Here is a 15,965-nt window from a genome sequence, read left to right as displayed (position 1 = left end):
CCTCAGGTCACAATATCAGGCAATTTGGGTGGCGAAATCAACTTGCGATTTGGAAAGGAGCACAAAGTCAATTCCAAAATGGAAAATAGTTTCAAAGTTATTTAGCTTCATCAGGAAACTATGTATGACGGGTGTGTGATTCAAATCCTATGTACGTACCATCCATTTAAAGCACATGATTAAATTTTCTGTTTTTACGATTTAAAGTACTTATTTTTACATCCTTAAGATATCAATGACTTCCCTTCTTCTCTTTCCATGGTTCATTTTACGTATCCTAAATCCCTGCATAATTTATAGAAAACTATACCAATCAGTATTCCATTATTATATCCATCACAACTTATTTACACTGTTGAATTTATCTTAATGTTGCCTTTGTTTTTAGCTGTACACAGTTATTTCCCATATATTCAATAAACATTTTCCAATCTTCAAAAAAAACAAAACTGCACACACTCAGGGATATTCCTTTTTTCTTTTCTTTTTTATCATGACTAGCAAACTTTTGTTTTCCTCTGGTATCTCAGGGATGTAGAACCAGTTGCAAAAGCATGGAATGGTGGCAGAGGGTAAAGGGGGAATGTTAATGTGCTGTCTACAATACACACAAACAGATATGGCCATCTAAAATACACACAAACCATTAAGTCCATGGACTAAAGTTACCAAGCTGCATCACTGGTTGATAGCCATGAGGTAATTTTTTTTCTCCTTTACACAGAGACACTCTTGTTCAAAATACAGATACAAACAGTCAAGCTTAGTTTCACATTTAATCTTTCCAAAAGGTTTGTGAAAAGATGAATGGACTCACATTTTCATGGCAAAAGACAGCCATTAATGTGAAAAACTATGTGTCACATAAATCATCAGGGTGGAAAAACAAAGTCACTTGGGAGACAAGGCTTAGGAATTCCCCATGCGGGGAAGAGTGTCAGCAAGGAAGCAAACCACTTACAACTGGTCCTGAAGAAGCAATTAAGAGAAGCTATGGGTCGCATTCAACTAACCTTTCCTCAAGGTAGATCCATTGAAATGAATGGACCCAACTTAGTCATGGACATTAATTTCAACGGGTTGACCCTGAGTAAAAGTTAGTTGAATGCAAGCCCACACTGGCTTAGATAAGAATATCAACTTGGAGGTAGAAAGACAAGACATGATAGCCAAGGCTGTGTCCACATTCCCATCAACAGCACACTCACTGTGTTTCCCGTGCTGAGTTTTTAATCCATGTTCACATGACACGATCTAACATGAATATGCATCCTGTACTTTGTTATAAGGTGCTACAGTTTCATGCATTGTTTCTCAAACCAGCTTTGGAGTCATTAGGCCAGGATTTCCCAAACATGGGTCGCCAGCTGCTTTAGGACTACAATTCCCATCATCCCTGATCACTGGTCCTGCTAGCTAGGGATGAGGGGAGTTGTAGTCCCAAAACAGCCGGAGACCTAAGGTTGGGAAACCCTGGCTTACGCTTTTCCTAATTCACCTATAGCTGGGGTGTGAACTCCTTTGCACAGGGTAAAGATATCTCCATCATGTCAACACCTTCTGGTATGTGTACACAACCAGAGAGTCATGTCAATGTGGACAGCTAGGGCACTCTAAGTAAACTGACCACATCCTTAGAAGGAATGAACAAGAACAGAAATTTAACTATCCCTTTAAAAATTACCGTGTGATAGTCTAATAACTGCACATATTCACATATCTCTACAGAACTGCAGCAAGGACCTTGGCATGGTTTTCATAGACAGGGTCCTTTCCCATCATCTAAGTAGTAACTTAAATCTAGGCAGAATCCTAGGGACCTGCTTTGACACAAAAAAAAGTATAGTCACTTGAGTTCATTGATGGCATTTGCAAGAGGAAATCCCATACCTATCTTGGTTCTCCCATCTATGCTAGATTTTTGCTTGAATGCCCTGAATGTGCCAGCATTAAATTCTTAATTAAAGGAGAACTGCCTTTAGAATAAACCTGTTCGTTCTACTACAAGAAAAAAGAAAAAAGAATGGCATAATTGTAAGGAACGCTAAGCAACAGTGTGCTATGAATGAATGAACGAATGAATGGTAACACATTAAGAATGTTAAATAATGCTGTCATTTGTTTGCTACCAACAAATCCAGATTATTCAGTTATTGCAACACCAAGATGACCAGTTTGGACTTTGCAAACTAAACTCCATACTCAAGGCTAAGCCACGGCAGAGTTTGACACCTGATAAACCTGTGTAGAAACTAACAGGAGACAGTATTAGTTGAGCCTTTTAGAAACTTGGATCTAACTGAAAGTGGACCAGAAAATTATTGTACAGAGGTACACACACACACACACACCCACACACACACCCCACAAGAAGTGCATCAGTTTGTGTTCAGGTTCAGCCTTCCAAGTTATGACTTACTGAGACCCAAACATTCGTGGCCATTAAACCACAGTAATTATGAAATGCAAGGCTGTTAGTAGAGGTCTAGTGTTTCATTTATCCATCCACTGCATTCATATGCCTACCTTCCTCAAAGGATCTGAGTGCTGTGTATGGGCGCCTCCAGATTGTCAGTATTTTGCAGGACAGATATAATTGCATACCAGAACTGCAGGTTTGCACAGCTTTTGTGTTCCAGAGCCCGAGTGCAACAAATCCAGTTTATAAAAGGCATCTGTGGTTTGAAAAATGCATCGAAAACCCAGAGTTTCCAATGGAATATTGTCCAACAAGCTAGATTAAAAGCCATTAATAAGATCAGCTCAGTAAATAAATAGCAGGGGGAAAGCTAAGTTTTAGCAATTACCTAGTCTGTCCACATGTGACACCTAGGACAGGAAAGATTTAGAAAGCATTTGCAACCCAGAAAGTTCTCACAATGAGATTTTCCAGCTATACAGCTGCAGTACTAAGCAGGCTTGCCTCAGAGTAAGTACTGGTACTTCCTTCTGAGTAAATATGCAGTCACACTGTGAAAGGAGTAGCACATTCTACAAAGGTTTAGGAAAGATGTTTGGTGAAGCACAGAGATGTGATTTCTTACATTTGTGTTTTCATTCCAGACTTTCACCAGGTCATCTGTTTGATCTTTGGTCCCTTGCCATCAATGGGGTTTAACTGCCTGTATCTATGAACAGTCCCTTAAGGTCTTCACAGTCAGACATTCTGACAAGTTGTACACATGGTGCACATATTTTCTCCTCACTCGGTGCCAGAACTCACCATGAATAGCTCCCTCGTTCTCTTATAATGACAATGGTGCCCACCTGAGAGGTGCCGGAACGGAGTTCTGGCAAGTTCCGGCTGGGAAAAAGTCCTGTCCCCACCCATCCAACTACAGAAGAATTTGGGAGAATCTCACCATGTTGTGAAATATAGACAGCTTTGATTTGCCAGTTTGAGAAGCCAATTGTTTCAGTAACCACTTCCATCATGATTCATCTTTCCTATGACCTTCTCCGGGAACTTCTGCTTAAGAAACTTCCTACATTTTGGTGGCTGTTTTTAGAAAGGTTTGAAATTGCCACCACACTGTTTGACTTCTACGTATCTGGCCAAGATAATTTAATGTTTCTCACTGCTCAAGTGCACCCCTCAACTTACAAACTATGGTGTGTTTCATGCAAATACTTTACATGTGTTTAAAAATATATATACGGTATGTAAGAATGTTAATAATTGTAACCACTGGTTTTGTTACAATAAGTCACAAGAAAATCGCAAAAGTATCCAGCAAATTACTATGTATCATATACTATCTTACTAATGAACCAAATAGCAAACAATTTAATGTATGTTGCCTCGATCCGTACACCATTATTCTTTCTTGTTTCACAATAAATGGGATTTTAGCCATATTCAGTGGCGTAGCGTGGGGGGTGCAGGGGGGGCCAGCCTCACCGGGCGCAACTTGGGGGGGCGCTCACACTGTCAGCTCTCTGCCCCTACCTGGCTCACTCACTCTCTCTCACTGCAGTGCTGGCTGTGCGAATCCGATCCGAGCCGCTGGGTCGCCGCCCACTGTGGAGGGGGGGTGCCAGACGTGCGGTGTGGAGAGAGAGCGAGGGACTATCTGGGGGAGGGACAGTGCAGCGGCCACCCAGCGCAGCGCTGAGCGCGGGAGAGAACCACACCAGACCAGACCAGGCAGCAGCAAGAAGAAGCTGGCAGCGGCGGCAGGTTAGGAGTTAGGGGGCGCAAATTACTTGCCTTGCCCCGGGTTAGGGGGCGCAAATTACTTGCCTTGCCCCGGGTCTTGACAACCCACGCTACGCCACTGGCCATATTGATACATAACTTCCCAGAAGCCATGATATCTTGTTAACATGTTGCTTTCTATTGAAAGAGGATACAAGTTCATATTTCCCTAACCCTGTTGTTGTCACACTATATTCCAGGAAACCCTCAGATAATCATAAGATGATCTGTAAAAGGAAAACAAACGTCCCCGCAAGGTTTGTTCCCGACTCCTGATCTTGCCTTGCGACAAACAACTGCAGGGAAATGTTGGGGTGCCCTCCAAGGTTCACCCTCATTTTACACAAATGAAGCAGCCTGACAGGCCAACCAATGTCTTTCCTAACCCAAGTGCAAACCCAACAACACACAGGAACTAGAATCCTCCTTGGAGCTCTGGGAGTTCCTTGATTTACCTGTCAGTACAGAAAGGACTCCCTGAAGGTAGGAAGTTTGAAAACCATGGATCTAGTGAGCACATGTTTTCTTCCCACTGTCAAGTGCCCTCTCCTAGAGGTAAAGGTACCCCTGACCATTAAGTCCAGTCATGGACGACTCTGGGGTTGCACGCTCATCTCGCTCTAGAGGCCAAGGGAGCCGGCGTCTGTCTGCAGACAGCTTCCAGGTCATGACTAAGCCACTTCTGGCGAACCAGAGCAGCACACGGAAACACCGTTTACCTTCCTGCTGGAGTGGTACCTATTTATCTACTTGTACTTGACATGCTTTCGAACTGCTAGGTGATATAATAATAATAATAATAATAATAATAATAATAATAATAATAGGCAGGAGCTGGGACTGAACAACAGGAGCTCACCCCGTCGCAGGGATTCGAACTGCCGACCTTCCAATCAGCAAGCCCTATATTGGTACACACCACTCCAATCTCTGCTGAGCAGCAGCAAGATTCAGGGAAGTTCCAAACACTCCGTTGAGAATTCAGAGGCTGTAGCTTTTTAAGATATATGGTTCATTTTACACCTGGATCTACATGGAGATGAATAGAGTTCACAGCATTGCATCTCCAGAGTGTCTCTCCTTGTTCCTTCGGCAAGCTTAAGTCCAGTGCAGCCAGCTATGCTCCCCAGTCTTTGGGTTGCAGCCTCTACAGTCAGAAACTGTCTTTGTTCTCCCTTCTTGTTCCCAGCACACCTTGCTAAGACCCAAGCCCACACTTTTCCTGTCACCTAGCATGCACACCCCATCACGTTGGCAACCTCTGTCTGCCCAGGCCCAAAGATTCTCCCTCAACACGGGCCATCAACACCTTTTGTCACATTAAAGACTTGGCTTATTCCTTGCTAGTTGTACGCAGATGTCTGGACTTGTGATCCTAAACTGAACAAAACAGTGCTTGGCTTAGTTTTAATTAACTAAACTTTGTGTACTTCGTGAATTTGCGAGTTGGCTCAAATTCTAGCTCTTTACTGACCCTAGAGATTATGGAGACAAACTCTCTAACATTACTTCCATGAAAATGGGGACATCCTATTCAATAATGATAACGATAATATTATTTATACGCCGCCCATCTGACTGGGTTACCCCAGTCATTCCAGGTGGCTTCCAACATATATAAAAACATAACTCAACATTTTTTTTAAACTTCCTTGTATAGGGCTGCCTTCAGATGTCTTCTAAAGGTTGTACGGTTACTTATCTCCTTGGCTCAGGGGCCGCATAACTCCATACCCTCCAACATCTGCTGAAAATAGGGACGCCCTACAGAAAAGAGGGACATTCTGGGATCAAATCAGAAACTAGGATGGCTTCTGTAAATCTAGGATTGTCCCTGGAAAATAGGGACACTGGGAGAGTCTGCCCCTCCCACAAACTCATAACATCAAATATACCCACCCACAACTTTGAATATTTGGTTACATTAGCACAAACGGCACTGAAACAAAGGCAACAAAGTTTATAGATACAGAACCCGATCAAGTAAGAACTTTTATATTTAAGAGCTCCTTCAACTTTTCCTTAATTAACATAACCAATCTCTGCAATATATATTGGGATTTTTTTAGAAAAAGAAGAAGACAATGGTGAGAGAAGGCACAGGTTTGGCAAAGCCATCCAGCACACAGCCAGCCACAAAGTCCTCTCTTATAGGCTTCACACTGAACACAGTGTCTTAAACACAGCATAGACCCCCAAGATGCACACGCACACACCCTCTTAAGAAAGGAATTCATAAGACACCTGTTTCTTACCTTAAGGAACACGCTGCTCGTGCGGCATAAACGGAGCTGCTAGGCTTCCCCCTTTTACCCAAACAGGATTTTTTTCTTTTTTTTAAAGGGTGGGCATTTCTCCGGCAAGCAAGTCGTTCCGACTCACTGCTGTGAGCATGGAGGCTGCAGTGAAGAAACGCGCTCTTATCTTGCAGGAGGCTCTTCCTGCTTTCAGACAAGCTGTATCGCATCTCTCAGGCGTGGGTGGAGCCAAGCAAAGTTAAGGCGAAAGCAAACTCGTCCTTGAAGCAGCTCTGGGGAAGAATTGGGTGGGTGGGTGAAAGCGCCGCTGGACTCAATGAGACTTTTTCAGATCAAGGAAGAATACATAGACTCAAGCTGCTGGGCTCCTTTCATAGATACATCTGGGAGTGAACCCCAAGGGACACATCGAAGCTTGTGGGATCCACTTCCAAGTAACTGAACTTTAGTCCCTCCTGCAGCCCCTCCAAGTGTCCCTATTTTCCAGGGTTTTACAGAAACCCTTCCAGTTTCTGACTTGATCCCAAAATGTCTCACTTTTCCTTAGGACACCCCCATTTTCATCGTGGAAATGTTGGAGGGTATGGAGTTATGTGACCCCGCAGCCAAGGAGATAAGTAACTATGCAGCCTTTAGAAGACATCTGAAGGCAGCCCTGTATAGGGAAGTTTTGTAATGTTTTATGTTTTATTATGTCTGTATATATGTTGGAAGCCACTCAAGAGTGGCTGGGGCAACCCAAACAGATGGGTGGGATATTATATTATTATTATTATTATTATTATTATTATTATTATTATTATTATTATTCAATAGGGCATTCCTATTTTCATCAGAGAAATGTTGGAAAGTATGAGTCCTGCTGAGAATAAGCACCCAGTTTTACAGCTGCCTTTTAACCAAATAATGAAGAGGCCCTGATCCTGCACTCACTTACTGCTAAAAGACATTTGAAATCAACTAGACATCCTTAAGCACATTTGGCTTAGGATCATCTCCTTGCCTTGCTGCCACCTCAACTCCCTCCCCTCCACCTCACAATACCTTAAAACCCTCCAAGAGAGAGAAAACGAGAACAATTTCATAAATTGGTCAATGTTCAATCCATTCATAAAGTTCAGAATCTTTTTTTAACAGCAACAAAAAAAAATGTGTGTGGCACTACATGCTTCTTAAGTATTTACAGAGCAAGGGCAGCAGAGACAACCCATTTCACTAGCATTCTTCCCTTTAACCCCTCAAACACTCATTTGGAGTCATTGGAACAGCTGCAAATACTTCTATTTCCAAGTCCTATTTACCTCTGCTCAGGATCAGGGAACAAAGTCCTGATATTGCCTCTTTCCTCCATTTGCTGACCTGTTCCTTTAGCTATTTGCTTGCACAAAGTTTGTCCAGAGGTTAATGAGCCCTATTTATTGAGCATTCGTTCTGATTTGGTGGCAATGGAGGTTATAAGACTTCCTGCGAATCAGCTGCGTTTCTCTGTTGCAAAACTGCATTTCTATGGGTCTCAAACAGGAGAGTGAGAAAGTGTCTCTCTGAAAGTATGCCTTGGCAGACTGCATGTTTTTAGCGGAGTTAATGTTAGCACTGGGTGGAGGAAGGTGGGCATTTGCAAGAAAAAAATCAAAGGATGGTGGTTTATCCTTCTCTTGCCTGCTAGTATCCCTTTAAGACTGTTGTTACTCTCATTGGATGAACCGAGCTGAAGGGAAGTGGTCAGAGAATGGGATATGGAGGGGACATGGTGGGCAAGGGAAAAACTAAGCCCCCTCCTGCTCTTCAAATCCTCTCACCCGCATTAATGTTATGAGTTTTACCTCATAATGAGTAGCTGTCAGCTGAGATGACAGGAGAACAGACTGCTTGGGAGAAGAGAGTGCTTGGAAAATCTTGGTAATTCTCAATGTGCTGCTTATCTGCTCATCTTATTATGGCTGGTGGCAGTTATTGCTTCAACCTCCCCCTGAACAGAAAGGCCAGAGAGTGGCTTAAAGCAAATCACCAACCCAGACCACCTGAGGCTCTTTTTTGTGTCCCTTCACCATGAGAGGTCCAAAGGGTAGCAACACAAGAACAGGCCTTTTCTGCAGTGGCCCCGTTTGTGGTATGCTCTCCCGAGAGAGGCTCTCCTGGCGCCTTCATTGCATATCTTTAGGCGTCAGACAAAGTCTTTCTTATTCTCCCAGGACTTTGGCTAATTAAACAATATATGGCCTTTTAAAGGGGAGGCATTATTGGTTTTGTTAGTTATTATTTTTGTGTTTTTATATTGTAAACTGCTCTGTGATTTTCAGATGAAGAGCATTAAACAGATTTAATTAATGATGATGATGATGATGATAACAACAACAACAGCAATAATAATACTGTAATGATGGTGAGCATGATAACTATGTACCAATAAGAAATGGAGCAGTATGTCTGCACCCAAACCATTGCAGATGCAAGCAGTACTGAAAGCGAAATTGCTTATAAATATCTTGATATCATCAGGAGCAAAAAAATCACAATAAAAAGCTGCCTTCTTCTTGTCACTTAGGCTGATCACAATTCCCCATCTCTTCTCTCTGGCGAAAATGAGGGGGAAGCCATGCCAGTTTCACCAGTACCTTCTGATTTCTTTCAATGTCTCCTGAAAGTCCTGTTTCAGGGATGCTGGAAGAATTTCCACCCCTTTTTTCCTGTCCCTTTGGGTTTCCTTCAACACTGTGTGCGCACCAGCATGTGTGGTGTGCCAAGTACGACTTTCAATCTTACTGGAGCACAGAGAGGGTGGTGAAGTAAATGGCTATGAGGTGAGATGCAAGGATACCTCTGTTAGTATACTGATGTTCCATTTCAGCTAAACAGATGTGTGGAGCTGTTGTATGTCTCATGTCTGTTTACATTCCAGCACAGCTTGCTGGGAACTTCCATTTGTGTATAGCTTTTGCTTTTGCTTCCTGCTCTTGGACATGAAAGAGAGCAGACATGTTTTATTTGTCCTGAACTATGCTGAATAAACTGCTTGTAAATATGCTTTACATATGCCTCTGTCCGCCACTTCTGTTGCGTGTTATTCACTTTGCTGGTTAAGGCGTGCTCAAGTTTCTGAAGGCTTCTGAAGCTCTGAGTTGCTGTTTGATGCTGTTCCAAAGGACCGGAGTTCGCCCGGCTGCCGGCCGGTGGGCTGGAGCCAGCTGGGGGCCTGCGAATTGCCCCCGTTCCCTTGGACACATCGCAACAACCACTAGGTCTGCATCCAAATCTAGTTTCAGCAGAGTTTATTGAGCCAGCTTTGGGTAGCCAATCGAGTTAATGTCCTCTTCTGCACTAGCTGGAGCAGTTGTAGTGACATTTACAGTAAAAGTATCATTGGCAGACAGGGAAGGGCTTCCTGGTGATAATTAAAACATTTCAAAATACAGCCAACAAAACCAGTTTTATCAGTTTTCAGCTCCACCAGGAGGCATCCTTTGTAAGGATACTGGGCTTTGATTGCCTAATTCAAACCAAACCACACGGCTCAATCTCTTTAATTCCCACTTCATGCCTTCCAAGTGTCCTGATTTTCCAGGCACAGTCCCGGAATTACAGAAGCCATCCCAGTTTCCAATTTTGTCCCAGTTTTCCTTTTTCCTCCCCTCTGTATCTCAGAAAAGTATTAAAAGTGGTGTGTGGGGATTTGGGTGTACATGCGGAAATGGAGTCTGTTTACATGAAAAATAAAATCCCTGAACCAAATGAAGGAGATGTTGAAGCTGGGATATGGAGCCCTTCCTATAATTTTGAAGGAAAAGGCGTACCTGTTAATTTGCTCTGAGAATCCACATCTTTGCATCGTTTCCTGGAGAAACACACAATGTTGGTAAGCTATCCATTCAGGAACTCATTTTATTGTTCTAGCCATGGCAGGCATAACCCAGTATGGAGAGCATCCTTGTGGCATCTATAATGTGTGCTCCAGTCCGGTAATATTTCTCCAGCTGCTTGTAACTTCCAACCTTTGCACCTGGCAAAGTGATCAATAGGAATTACGTCCCTGTGCAGCAGAGGCCTATTGATCTCCATAAAACTTCAGCAAATGCTGAAGTTCTGAGCTAGATTATGTTCATCCCAGCATGTAGGTAAACTCAGAGCTTACATTTCAGGGTTATAGATGGTGCAGAAGGCAGACTAGGTAATGTAATATTTTGTGGGACACAAAGACATCATTAGAAAAATTGATTCCATTTTGATTTTGTTACTGTCTTGAGAGCTGTAACACAGGGACACTCAAAACATTTAAGTTAATCAAATCTCTCGGCATATTTGCAAAGCACACTGTTGCGCTTAACAGCTTGTGAAGAACCTTGTCCATTTTAACTAATGGTGTTCTGTTGCGCCAGAAGCGGTTTAGTCATGCTGGTCACATGACCCGGAAAGCTGCCTGCAGACAAACGCCAGTTCCCTCTGCCTGAAAAGCGAAGATGAGTGCTGCACCCCATAACCACCTTTGACTGGACTTAACTGTCCAGAGGTCATTTACAATGAATGGAGTATGGATATTGAGAATGCAAATCAGATACTGTGTAATTTCTATCCAGTCTTCTTTTTAATTATATCTTCCAGAAGCCTAGAATTTTAGCAGTACACAGAACTGTAATTATGCTCTGCAATGACCTATCTCATTATGTAAGTACTGGAAAATAGATATACCACAAATCCCAAACAATATCAGATTGTTAAGTCTGCTCAAGCTCATTTTATTTATGAACCTTCAAGACCCTACGAGCTGCATAGAACATGTACCAAAATGCAATATAAAACAAGTCCTTATTTTTCAACGAAGCCAGTCAACAGAAATAAAAAGGAATAAGCGAATAGATGCAAGATGAGGATAAGATAGGAAATCAAACACATTTGGAACTAGAATAAAGTTTTGGCCTGTTCCAGAAGGCTTTTCTTATGTCCTTATTGGGGCGAAAGCATGGTTTACAAATATCCTGTTCAAAGCCACGGCATCGCTGCTGCATACAAAAGTAATTGCTGCTGTTGTTTTTCTGATCCTGGAAAAGAGCTGTGATCTTCCTGCTGTACTGTTCATGTGAGGGGGCCAGTCATATGAGCAGTTAGTTGCACTTACAATAACCTAAGGAGAGCTGTTCGACAGTGGAATTTGCTGTCAAGGAGTGTGGTGGAGTCTCCTTCTTTGGAGGTCTTTAAGCAGAGGCTTGACAACCATATGTCAGGAGTGCTCTGATGGTGTTTCCTGCTTGGCAGGGGGTTGGACTCGATGGCCCTTGTGGTCTCTTCCAACTCTATGATTCTATGATTCTATTCTAGGAATTCAGCATAGCGCTAAACAGATTGCTCCATTAGCCACTACTGCAGCAAGATCGAATGCAGGAGAAGTGATCCAGGGCACCAATGCAGCTCTTTGCCAAGCATGCAAGGGACCCTAGGTATGCCTCTGACTAGAACTAGAACTAGAGCCAATGGGGTCTAGTGGTTACTCGAGTATCAATCTAGGACACTGGTGGCCAAATCCCCACTTGGCCATGAAGCTCACTGGGTGACCCTGACTCTTAGGACTAAGCTACATTAGTAAAATATATATATATAAAAGCATTATAACACTGTGACACCTGGTGGCGCTGTAGAGCTGAACGCTATGAAATTTTCCATGGTGAGCTTTATTATTATTATTATTATTATTATTATTATTATTATTATTATTTATTTGTAGCCCGCCCATCTGGCTGGGTTTTCCCCAGCCACTCCAGGCAGCTTCCATAAAGACCAAAAATACACTAAGATGTCACACATTAAAAACAGGGCTGCCTTAAGATGTCTTCTGAATGTCTGGTAGTTGTTTATCTCTTTGACATCTGATGGGAGGGCGTTCTACAGGGCGGGCGCCACTACCGAGAAGGCCCTCTGCCTGGTTCCCTGTAGCTTTGCTTCTCACAATGAGGGAACCGCCAGAAGGCCCTCAGTGCTGGACCTCAGCGTCCGGGCAGAACGATGGGGGTGGAGACGCTCCTACAACGTTTTCCCCCCAGAGCATTTTCAGAGCGGTTTTTTATAGCTGTGTATATGCAGCCTTAGCCTAACCTATTTCACATGGTTGTTGTGACAATAAAACATAGGGGGAAAGGAGGGAAAGTGGGATGTAGATGTTGTAAATAAGCATAATACAGTCTTTTTATAAAATGGGTCAACGGCAGCTGTTGTTGTTGTCTGCCTCAATTGACAATGGAGTGCCCCTCTAGGAGTGAAGAGGTGACCTCTTCAGGGTGCAAGCCTGGGCAGTGTGAATGGAGGTCCCGGGTTACACAGATGACAAGACCCCCCTCTCAGCCTCACTGATGTGGTCCAAAGAAGCAGAGTAATATGTTTGGCAACAGCTTGGCTGCAGGAGTTGCCAGGAGTTGCCCGCAAGGCAGAGGAGAGGTGCCTTGCATAGTATGAGTGTCACAAAGCTAAAGGATGGAGAAAGGACCTAGCATAACTTTTTGTCCTTTTTTAAACAACAACGTAGTATCATCCATTTTAATATCTGCACATGCTTGACTGGTATAATGTACAAATTAATATAAACACTGTACTGTACCTGAATTCGCCAGTTGGCATTTTTCCCCCTTTTTGCATAGGCTTGCAGCTGAACTTTTATCCTTAGTGTCAAAGTCCTTGTGGTTGAAATGTTGAAAAGTTGAAATGTTGCCTGAGCAGAAATAAACCTGTTTTCATGGAATGAAAACCACCTACTTCTTTGCAGTAAATATATAGCGCTGTTGTGCGAATCCTTCTGTCCACATAGTTTCTGAAAAATGCCAGGGGAGCGAATTCTGTGCAGCAAGCGCTCAGTGAGAAAGAAATTTTGGAGCGCATCTCCACTCATTACGGCACAAAGTGCCACTGTTGTTGTTTTTTCTGAGTTTAAAAAACTGTCACAGCACAGTAGCAAGTGCTGTGCATTTTGAAACTCGCGAATGACCTGTTTTAATTAGAGGCGATGGGAACTGGACTGCATGCTGACTAAATGGATGCCCCGGGAACTCTGCGGATGCCATGTTGTGTGGCCAGACTAATAAGGCATTCAACTGCCCGAGTCAAAGGACAAGAAGTTGCTCCCTCCCCCATTCCATGTACATAGAAACTGACTGGACTTGCAGCTGGAATCTTACTTTAAGGTTGGCATTTGGACAGAGACTTCTGTTGCCCTTGAAGACAGCAGGGTAGCTTTGGGGATAAAGGGCAGGCCCCAGTGGAACATATAACCCCAGCATCAGCTGCCTGAGGTGGTTGCCACAGGAGACCGAGTAGCAGAACAGGCCCCGGAGCCTCTCCATTCTTTGCTTTGTGTGCTGTGCTCCAAAACAGTGCTACTGAGCAAGGTAGGTCAGAAATCAGGGGTCCTGCAACCCTTCAAGCCTCTCCACCTATCCCTTTTCCCAGGCTACTTGTCCTCCTCGGCCACACACCCTTTTTCCAGGCCACACCCCTCACCAGCTCTGTTTTGCTGCTCCCCCATGATGGTTTTTGCCTGGCTGGAATTTGCCCTTGAACTCGTTTTGATAGTGTCAATTTCTTGCCTGGATGGAGAATAGAGAGGGGTGTGCGAGTGTGTGTGGAAACCAGCCTACCGCGCAGATGTAATATTTGCATTCAGTGCTCCACGTGCTTTTGCCACTGGCCCTACTCACCTCTGGCATGAGGCCCTCGAAAGGTTGTCCAGATGAGAATGTGGCCCTTCAGTTTCTCACATTAGAGAACTGGAAGGATGCCTAGGGGCTTATAGCAGGGCGAGAGGGTCATTGCTGCCTATGCGATAGGAGCTCATGGATTGTGGGTGTCCTTTGTTATTGAAGATGTCCTGGGGTTGTGTTCCTGTTGGCTAGCTTCCATTGACTCCCTCCATGTGAGCATCATTGCCACAACAGTCCCTGTTTGGCAGTGTTTCCATGGACACTGGACTGCAGCTGTGTTCTTCTTCTTCTTCTGCCATTTTGCTATGGGGTTTTTCTCATCTCGCCTGGGCTGAGCATATAGCAATGACATATCTCCACCCGAACCGTAGCCAATGCAGACGACTGCCTGCTCCAGCTTGTTCAACATGTTTTGGTAGCCCCAGTGCTCCTTAATCACCGTCCAGGCAGTCTTCCAATAGACCTGTATAGGCCTTCCTACAGCTCTCTCAAATACAGCTTCTGAAAGCCCCTTACAAGTTCTAAAAGATCTTTGCATGTATGTGTAGGTTTAAACAAAGGGAAGGGTTGCATTGGTTTTTTTCAGAAATACAAATGCAAAGCCTTACTGGATATACAGATTTAGTCATAGTTCTCTGGATTGCAAAATTTACTCATAGACTAGCAAAACGCCAGTATGATGGATTGCTCAAGTGTTTGGAGCTGGGCAAGTCGCCACAACTATAGTCTCCCAAGGTAGCAGCCTATGTACTTTCTCTCACAGAAGTCAGCAAAGGTCTTGGCGAACTGAGCTTATCCTTCTCTACATTCTCCCTTTCATTTACCTGGTCACACCTTGGGTTCATTTCTTGCTGATGCTTCAGCCACTGATACAATAGCTTCATTTTATAAACAAGATACCCAAAACCCAGTTTCAGTAAAATTCGTACAAGTGCTTGATGTGCCCATATCATTCTGAAAAAGTATTTTTATTAAGGCACTGTACAGTTGTGCTTTGTTTATTGATGCATTCTCAATTTTGTGATGATCATAGAGAAGATGGAGGGTCTATCCCTACAGGGAGGCAGCCCCATCAGTAGATATTTCGGCACACTTAAAAATGTCTTTCTTTTTAATTGAACAACAAGGAGAGCACCAAGTGGATTTTCTGCCTCAGGTGCCAAAATGTCTTAGGCATGTCGATGCCAATTGCATTTTACAATATATTCTTTACTATCATTTGCCCAGAAAGAGATGCCCAGACATGTGTGGCTGCTATGCTCCAATTTTTTTAAACTATCGTACTTACACGGTGTGTTTAATTTACTACTAGCTTCAAACTGTTATTCTTAGCAGAATATACACGTTTTTCTTTTCAACTCTTGAGTAGGAATTATTCCTTATATTGAAACTTTTGGCCAGAGTTCTTGATATATCCTTTTCAATGCTCCAATTTTCAGCATTCTACCTGCAGCTTCTGGTGAAGAAGAGCAGGGTTTGGAAATATAAAACCATGCATGAGGTAAAAATGGCAGAGAGGGACATTTTCAGGGAAAAATCAATGGATACATGAGGAAGGTTAAAGTACCCACCTCTTGCCCACTGATTCTCCTCTACACACACACAAATTAGCAGGGCCCCACATTTGCCTAGTAACGTATAGCTCCACGTTGAGAATTTGTTTTTTTACTGTTGGTAAGGCTTTGTTTCCATGGAAAGGCCACAAGATGGCACCACACGCTAGAATGATCACATTTTTTGCAGTAGCGGCACAAAATCCAACAGCAACTGCAAAGAACTGATTCAGGGCTGCCAAATCGAATAAAATATATGGGGGGCAGGTAAGCCCCACCC

The 15,965-nt window shown here is 43.4% G+C and overlaps 1 protein-coding gene across 1 annotated transcript in view; it reads right to left on the bottom strand.

Annotated features, from left to right (window-relative positions):
* The window catches only part of LOC310710275 (ferric-chelate reductase 1-like), a 32,387-nt gene extending 25,697 nt beyond the window's left edge, over positions 1 to 6,690 (bottom strand). Inside the window, exon 1 of the mRNA XM_083511102.1 lies at positions 6,454 to 6,690. The gene's annotated coding sequence lies outside the window, so the exon portion shown is untranslated. The remainder of the gene's footprint in view (positions 1 to 6,453) is intronic.
* Between the last annotated feature and the right edge of the window lie 9,275 nt (positions 6,691 to 15,965).

Source organism: Podarcis liolepis, assembly GCF_965112155.1.
Source record: "Podarcis liolepis genome assembly, chromosome: 6".
Classification (NCBI taxonomy): Eukaryota; Metazoa; Chordata; class Lepidosauria; order Squamata; family Lacertidae; genus Podarcis; species Podarcis liolepis.
The sequence above is the reverse complement of the archived record's forward strand: the minus strand, read 5'-3'. Positions and strand labels throughout refer to the sequence as shown.